This window comes from Nyctereutes procyonoides, unplaced genomic scaffold, assembly GCF_905146905.1.
Source record: "Nyctereutes procyonoides isolate TBG_1078 unplaced genomic scaffold, NYPRO_anot_genome, whole genome shotgun sequence".
In the NCBI taxonomy this organism is placed as follows: domain Eukaryota; kingdom Metazoa; phylum Chordata; class Mammalia; order Carnivora; family Canidae; genus Nyctereutes; species Nyctereutes procyonoides.
In genome coordinates, this window is record NW_026575135.1 from 58,880,145 (window position 1) to 58,889,511 (window position 9,367).

A 9,367-nucleotide genomic window follows, 5' to 3' on the forward strand; every position below is an offset into this window, starting at 1 on the left:
AGTTAAAAGATCAATACCATTATAATAGTATTTAAAAAAATAATAGTGTTTAAAAACATAAAATTCTAAAGAGTAGATCTAATGAAAGGTATGTAAGATCCCTACATGGAAAACTATGATACACAGCTGAGAGAAATAAAGTATCCCCCACTCAAATAAAGTCCTAAATAAATATATGATAACATGTTCATGAATTGGAGAGGTCATATTGTTAAGTTCTCTGTTGTACCTAAATTGATCTATAGGTCTAATTTCTATCAAAATCCCTGCAGGCTATTTTGGAGAAATAATAAGGTGATTCCAAAATCACCTTAACTGCACTTGGGCTCAAGATTTATTATAAGTCTATGGGAGATAAGACAATGCATCATTAGTATGTGTTCAGATGGTAGATTAATGGAAGAGAATAGAGAGTCCAGAAGACATATGTATGTGATATATACACACAATTCCATATATATGATTGATAAATATGTACAAATATACATTTCTATATAAATGAATATAGAATATATTAAGGCAATGAAACAGAAAAGTAAATCTAGAAATAGAACAATATGAGTGTGTGTGCAAATGCACACATAGCCTATTGATATGTGATCAAAGTGTTTAGTTAAATCAATGAGAAAACAAAGTATTTGTCAAAAACATAGCTGTAATACCTGGATATCAATGAGAAAAAGAAACCTTGACCTCTATCTCAAATTTTTATGCAAAAATAATTTATGTGAGATAGCTACATGCAAAAGAATAAAACTGGACCACTTTCTGACACCATACATAAAAATATACTCAAAATAGATCAAAAACCTAAATGTGAGACCTGAAACCATAAAACTCCTAGAAGAAAACACAGGCAGTAACATCTTTGACACCAGCTTTAGCAACATTTTTTTTAGATATGTCTCCACAGGCAAGGGAAATAAATGCAAAAGTAAACTATTAGGACTATGCAAAAAGAAGAAGGTTTTGCATAACAAGGGAAACATCAACAGAATGACAAGACAACCTACTGAATGGGAGAAGATATTTGTGAATGATTTATCTGATAAGGGGTTAATGAAAAATATATAAAGAACTTAAACAACTTGGGCTCCTGGGTGGTTTAGTTGTTTGGGTAATGACTTATGGTTTTGGCTCAGGTAATGATCTCATGGGTTGTGGGATCAAGACCTACATTGAGCTCCTTGCTCAGTGGGGAGTCTGCTTGAGATTCTCTCTCTTCCTCTCCTGACCCCCTGACCCTCTGTGAACCATGCATGTGTGCTCTCTCTCTCAAATAAGTAAATAAATCTTAAAAAAAATAATTTCTACAACTGAATACCAAAAATGAAACAGTATGTTTAAAAAAAGGGCAGGGGGACCTGGGTGGTTCAGTCTTTGGCACAGGTCATGATCTTGGGGTCCTGGGATCAAGCCCTGTGTCAGGCTCCCTGCTCAGTGGGAAGTTTGCCTTTTCCTCTCCCTCTGCCCCTCCCCCAGACTTGTGCTCTCTCTCTCAAATAAATAAGATTTAAAAAAATGTTTAAAAAATGGGCAGAGGATATGAATAGATGTTTTTTACAAAAAGACATACAGATGGCCAACAGACACATGAAAATATACTCAACATTACTAATAGAGAAATGCAAATCAAAACCATAATGAGATATCACTTTATCAGAATGGTGTGAATCAAAAGGACAAGAAATAACAAGTGTTGGCAAGGATGCAAAGAAAAAGAAACCCTTGTGTACTGTTGGGAATGTAAACTGGTGGAGCTAATGTGGAAAACAGTATGGAGGTTCCTCAAAAAATTAAAAGTAGAATTGCTACATGATCCAGTAATTCCACTACTGGGTATTTACCCGAAGACAATGAAAACACCAATTCAAAAAAATATAAGCACCCCTATATTTTTGTTGCATATTTATAATAGCCAAGCTGTGGAAACATTCCAAGTGTCCATTCATAGGTGAATGGATAAAGAAGTTGTGGTATATATACACACACAGTGGAATATTACTGAACCATAGAGAAGAATGAAATCTTGCTGTTTGCAACAACATGAATGGAGCTAGAGAGAAAGACAAATGCCATATGATTTCACTCATGTGAAATTTAAGAAACCTTCAAATGAAGAAAGAAAAAAAAGAGACAAGGAAACATTCTTTTTTTTTGTGGAAACATTCTTAAATAAAGAGAACAAACTGGTGGTTGTCAGAGGGGAGGTAGGTGAGAGAAGTGTGAAATACATAAAGGAGATTAAGAGTATGCTTATCTCGATAACACTGGACAATGTATAGAATTGTTGAATCATCATATTGTATACCTGAAACGAACATATTATGTTCATTATATTTCAATAAAAACATAAAATAATAAAATAATTTGTGATGACTAATTTCCTGAAAATTTAAAATATAAACATAAAGCTTTTGCTAGAAAAAGAAAATAAGAGAGAATATCTTTGTGACTTTGGTGGAGTCAAAGATTTCTTGGTTGATGCATAAAAAGCATAAAGTTTCAATGAAATTATTGATAAAGTAAGTTTCACTGAAAAATATCATGAAATAAATAAATATAAAATATAAAACTAATATTAAAAACCTAATATAAAATCCAAAAACTGGGAAAAATAGTCATAACACATATGTTTGACTTGCATAAAAAAATACAAGAACACTTTAAATTTAATAATAGGACTATGAATGTCCCAGATTTTAAAAATGAGCAAATTGCTTGAATAGACACTTCACAAAAGATGATACATGAACATTCATTAAACACATAATAAGATGTTTATCATCATTTCTCACCAAGGAAATAAAAAATTCAAACCACAGTTTCACATTTATTAGAATAGCAAAGAAGAGATATCTATATATCTAACAACATATCTATATATCTTATCTATGGCTGTAACTATGTCTTTATCTAAAAATGCCTAATATTGGTGAACATGCAGAGCTCCTGAAATTCTCCCACATTTTTTTTAATGGGAGTTTAAAGCAATATAACAACTTTGGAACAATATTTGTCAGTTTCTTATAAAGTTAAACATAAATCTCCTATGACCCAGCAACTTCATTCCTAGGTATATTTCAAGAGAAATAAAAACATGTTCACAGAAAGACTTGTAAGAGAATGTTATAGTGGCCTTGTACATAATGGTCAAAAGCTGGATACAACCCAGATGTCCTTCAAAAAGAATATGGATAAACTGTGATATGTTCACCCATGGAAAAGCATATACGTACGTCAATAAAGCTATAGATATATGCAACAAGGTGTTTGAATTTAATGTTTAATTGTTACATTATGCAAACAGAACTGAACATGGCAAGAGTACATGCTACATGATTCTATTTACAAGAATTCCAGAGACAAACTTATCTATGGTAACAACATCAGAGTGGTTGTTTGGGATCGAGGTAGCTATTTGCCTGGAAAAGGGTATTAGGACATTTTGGGGGTAATGAACATGTGCTACACCCTGTTTTTTTGTGTACCTGTGTGGCAGTAATGGGGGTAGGTATACATAATTATCAAAATTCAAATGAACACTTAAACTCTGTATTTCATAATACATTAATTAGTTAAAGCAGGTCCACCAATGTTTTGGATTTGATTCCATTTTTTCTTTTTGAGTTTTTGAACTTTGTTTGTATGTTTATACACATTTAGAATTCCTTACTCCTCTGGCCACTGGATTATGTTGTGTTCCTTTGAATGTTGGTGTTTTTCTTTTGCTTTTTCTTCTTTCAGCAGGCAGTTATTAGTGAATCCTCTTAGACTTCTGGGCTTGGTTTTAGGCTTATTTCCGTTTTGTCCTTAATCCTTGGTCATGGCCTTCAATCTAGGGCCTGGTCCTGAGTTGTAAGGTGGGATCTTTTGGGATCTCCATAGAATGGCAAATGTGCATGGTGACATTCCTGCCTGTGGCTTGGTTGGCACTTCAGTCTCTCTATGCATCGCTCTATCTGGGCAATCTCACTGCTTATACACATGGCCCTGCTCTCAGCTGAGGACCTCAGGCAACCTGTCACATTGATATCTGGGCCCTTGGATTTGTACTTCCTTCTCTTTTTTTGCTCTTCTATCTTAGAAAGTCTGTCATTTCTGCAGACCCAAACCTCACCTCTTCTCCTCAACTCAGATTGTCTAGCTCACCACTCTGTGCTTGGCTGCTTTTCTGTGCACTGTCCAGAAAGTTCCTGGAGGCAGAAAGCTACAACAGCCCTGGAGGCAATTTCACGTGTCTTCCTTTTCTTAGCTGCCTGTGTGTTGTCCACTTCCCCAAAATACTTGCCACATGTTGTCCAGTTTTAGAGTTGTTTTTGCAGGAGGGTTCATGGATACCAGTTCCTTCATCACGGTGAGAAGCCAAAGTCTCACTGTTATTGATACTTAATTTTTGAAGTTCATTTACTGTATACGAATGTTGGGAATCAGGAATGCCAAAAACAAAAGCAAAATCAAAACACAGCAGTATAATTCTGTGTGTGAGAAACAAGTTATTTTTTTTAAAAATTAAAGGTGGGGAAATTACCTTTCAAAATTCCAAGGTGTCATTTTAATCAATTTCTTCAATTAGAAAAATCATTTGGAATTGTGATCCTCAGATGTTAGATAAAAGTGGTAGAAGATATATCACCTGAAGAATCAACACTCATGACTCTTATTTCAGGGTAAACCCACTTCAAAAAAAAATCACTGGAAAATAAACCATGAATCAAATTCTGTTTCTCATTCTTAACTCGTAGATTTAATTCTAGTAAACTCCGTGAATTCCTTAAAGAGAGGCAACGTGCAAATGAAAATGTCACTATACTCTGGTTTTTGTCTATTTTTTTCCCTTTGCTTTTCCAATATTTAAGCACTACCAAACAATGCCTGAGAAATTTAGTTTCACAGTAACTTAGTACCTTCCCTTGTGAAGTTTGGTTTATCTGGGATATCTCGTTAAGGTAAAAGTTTGCTTGGTTAAATTGACATATGAATGTATAACCAATTTTTACAATTTTAGTAAATACCAAAAAAAAGGGAGTAAATACTAAATTTAGTAAATACTAAAAATAGGTAAAATTTGAATGCTGGACTCTTAGGCTTCTTCCTTCATGGAGGAAGGAATGATAGTAAAGAAACTGGGCATTGTGTTCCAGTGGTTCTTTATGGGAATGGGGATGATGGATTGAGATAGGTGTGGCATTGAAAGGCAGGGAGTGGGAGAGATTTTAACCCCTGCTCTCCCTCCCCCCACCATAGGGTATTTGACAATATCTGGAGTCATTTTTTGTTGTCACAACTGGGAGCGGTTTCACTGGCATTCACTGAGTAGGAGCACTTGACTGCCCACTCAACACCAAAGAATTGTTTGGTCTAAAATGTCAATAGTGTCAAAGTTGAGAATCTCTGTTGTATTCTTATGGACTTGGGTTCAAATACCAGCTGTGCCCCCTACCTATGTGATTTCGAGAAAAATATTAAAATAAGACTTATGTTTACTTTGAATGTCATTTACTCTTAGTGCTTAGCTAGGGACATAATAGACCCTTAATAATTGGGGTTAATAATAATAATAATAATAGATTCTACTATTATTGCTACTGTTGCTTTGTATTGTATTAATTTATGTTTTTATAAGAGATTGAATGTTCAGATTGAAATCACATTCAGGTTGAAATCATCTCGTCTTTGAGAAGAGAGAGGGAAAAATGTGAAACGCCTATTAGTTCATGTATGGGGAGTTTTCCATAGCATTTTTCCTTGAAGTATAAAAAGAGACCCAAAGGTTACATTGACAATATATAGAGCTATATACGGAATATATTTTAGCTTAATATGGACCACAAATCACAGACAACTTTGTGGGGCTCATGGAGACCTACCATATACACATTTTGTTTTATAATATTCTTAGTCCCACCTTCAAAATTAAGATAAAACAGTTGGACAAATAACTGGAACTCATTTGGCTGGAGAGAAATAGAGCATTTAAAATACAATTTAAAATATGTTGTATATTTTGGAAAATATATTATGTATTTTAAAAGTGCTTGTGGATGCAAATTCTGGTCCGCACATCATGGTTATTTGAAGAAAGTGAGATAAAATTCCATCTCTAAAGATTTCACATGTATTAAGACCAACTGAAAATCTTGGGTCATATGCCATCATATAATAAATATTATCAAATAGACTTGCTTTTTAATTGCAGAGTTTTTTCATGGAATGAAGTGAGGCATAGAATCTTAAAATAGAGCTTTGATGTCTAATAATTAGCAGAGCTACCCAAACAGGAAGCATTTATTCCTTGATTAGAGTTTACCCAGGGTTTACTGAGTGCCTACTATGTACTTTGTCCTGTCCTAGAAGTTAGTAGTATTACTGTAAGTACAATAATCTGGTGGGGGAGGCAGTCATTAATTACTTGAATAAATTAATTAAATACATATATACATGTATTTTCAAACTGTAAATAGTACTGTAAAAAAAACTAAAGGAGATCACATCTGAAGTCATAAAGCACTGCTCTGAACAATTCTAGTAATTTCTAAAGACATTTCGCACTCTTTCCTGTATTTGTTCATTCATTTTTTTTCATTCATTTATTTGAGAAAACTTTATTAAATTTACCCTGGTTAATTCCAGGCACTGTGCAAGCAGCTGGGGAAAAAATTCTAGATAAAATACTCATGGTGACTTCTTGAAATTTGTGATTTAACTATTCAGGTGACCAAATATTTTAAGGAAGTGGAATTAAACATTGCCATTTCCCTTGCAAAATCACAAGGGAAAAAGAGAAAACCAGAGAAATTATCCGCAGATCAAATTAAATCACACAGGTATTATTAGTGATGCCAATTACACACTGACCTTTGTGACAACACATGAACAAGCCTGCCATTTATTGTCAGTGTTTGCAGGAAGAAAGGAGAGTCTCTGTTGACATCATTAAGTAATGACCTTGATTATTGAAAAAGGAGAAGATGCAGAGAAGAAAGTCACAAGAATCTCCTGATTGTATTATGGTTTTCTAACAGGCAACAGATTGTCTCTGACTGGAAGACTTACCCTTTGTCATCCATTCCTAAAATTAATTCTATTTGTTTAAATATTCACAAAACATATAATTTCCTACTTTGCCTCTAGTAAATAGATGTTATAGATAGATTTTTAAAATAAGGGGTCTCAAATTCAATAATATCTTTTTATAAATGATTATTTCAAATTCCATTTATTAAGGCTTAATTACTGTCTCTCTATATAATGAGTCCACTGCATACCTTATAAATGCTTCCAATAATCACATGAATTTTAATGAATACACAATAATGGTCTTATTAATTTTAAATTAAATGTACTTGTTCATTTTTGAAAATAAATTTAAAATGCCACTATAAATAACTCAGGAAAGTGAATTCATTTTTACACAAGAGTCTATTAGTTTGGAAGTTTATAACTGTAAATACCCTTGTTCTTCTCAAAGAATAAGAGTAGCTGATGCAATTTGAGTGATTTTTTTTGGTCTGTGTGCTGTGCGTATAGTCATTACTGGATATGTGTTACATGGATTATTTAGTTTAATTTTTATGCAATAGCAAGGCAGGCTTGGTATTATATTCAATTTAGAGATGTGGAAAAAAAAGTTTACAGAGGTTACTTGGCAAGCTTAAAATGATGTCTTCTAAGAGTTGACCAGATTTCAGTCTGTTTAAAATCTCAGGTTTTTACTAGGATTTAACCACTGTTTTAGTAGAGTAGCATCATTGACTTAGTTTCTAACTTGTAATTAAATTACACTTGATTTGGGGATGGATCAAAACTGGAAATTTCCTTGATGAATACATTGTTGAAAAGACTTTGGCTTTGTCAGTAATGATAGGCAAAATGATTGCAGTGAAAGCTGAACACCTTTGTCTTAAAGGGGAGAAAGTGTGCTGGAACAGTTCATGTTGCCCCATAGGAGAGGGTTATTAATTACTGACCTGCACACCACTGAGTATAACTGTAATCAACAAAATAGGGCTCTCTGCTTCTCCCCATTCAACAGAATGGTCACCAGGGCTGCTTTTGACTCTGGCAAGGTGGATATTGGTGACCCCCTCATTTACCTCAGCTACATGGTCTACATGTCCCAGTATGATGCTACCCACGTCAGATTCAACAACATAGTCAAAGCTGAGAATGAGAAACTTGTTATTAATTGGTAGCCATCTCCGTCTTCTGGAAGCAAGATCCCACCAACATCAAATGGAGTGATGCTGGTTCTAAGTATGTTGTAGAGTCCACTAGAGTCTTCACCACCATGGAGAAGGCTGGAGCTCACCTAAAGGGTGAAGCCAAAAGGGTCACCTTTTCTGGACCCTCTGCTAATGCCCCTATGTTTGTGATGTGTGTGAATCCTGAGAAGTATGACAACTCCCTCAAGATTGCCAACAATGCCTCCTGCATCACTAATTGCTTGGCCTCTCTGGCCAAGGTCATCCATGACAACTTTGGCATCATGGAGGGACTCATTACAACACTCCTCATCATCATTGCCACCTCTAGGTGACCATGGACATCCCCTCTGGGAAGCTGTAGCATTATGGCCAAGAGGCTGCCCAGAACATCATTCATGCTTTTTCTGGTGACATCAAGGCTGTAGGCAAGGTCATCCCTGAGCTGAATGGGAAACTCATTGGCTTGGACCTCTGTGTCCCTACCCTCAGTGTGTCAGTCATGGACCTGACCTGCTCCCTAGTGAAAGCTGCCAAATACAATGACATCAATAAGGTAGTGAAATAGGCATCAGAAGCCCTCCTCAACTGCATCCTGGGATACACTGAGGACTAGGTTGTCACTTGCGACTTTAGCAGTGACACCCACTCTTCCACTTTCAATGCTGGGACTGGCTATCTCTCAACGACCACTTTGTCAAGCTCATTTCTTGGTATGAGAATGAATTTGGCCTTATGGTCCACATGGCCTGCAAGGAATAAAAGCTCCCTCGACCACCAGCCCCAGTGAGATCAAGAGGAAGTGAGAGGCCCTCAGCTGCTGGGGAGACGTTGCCCCAATTCATCCCCCAACACATCGAGAATCTCCCAACCTCTACAGTTTTCATTCCAGACTCTCTGAAGAAGGGGGAGGATTTGGGGACCCCTAGCTTGTCATGTACCATCAATAAAGTATGCTGTACCCAGCTGAACAACAACAACAACAACAAGAACAACAACAACAAAATAAGATAAAAAATCCAAGATGCGTATTAGGGTAGCAGGTCCCTAATGTGTTTTTCTATTTCAAGTAATCATAATGCTTTCTGATTATTCACATATTATTGGAAATTTAACTCTTGAGAGACATTTAAAACTTCTTTCCACTTTTATATTCAGTCTAA

At 35.4% G+C, this 9,367-nt stretch overlaps 1 pseudogene; it reads left to right on the forward strand.

The window, feature by feature from the left end:
• The first annotated feature begins 8,036 nt into the window (after positions 1-8,036).
• Positions 8,037-8,966, forward strand: LOC129494625 (glyceraldehyde-3-phosphate dehydrogenase-like; annotated as a pseudogene).
• The last annotated feature ends 401 nt before the right edge of the window (positions 8,967-9,367 follow it).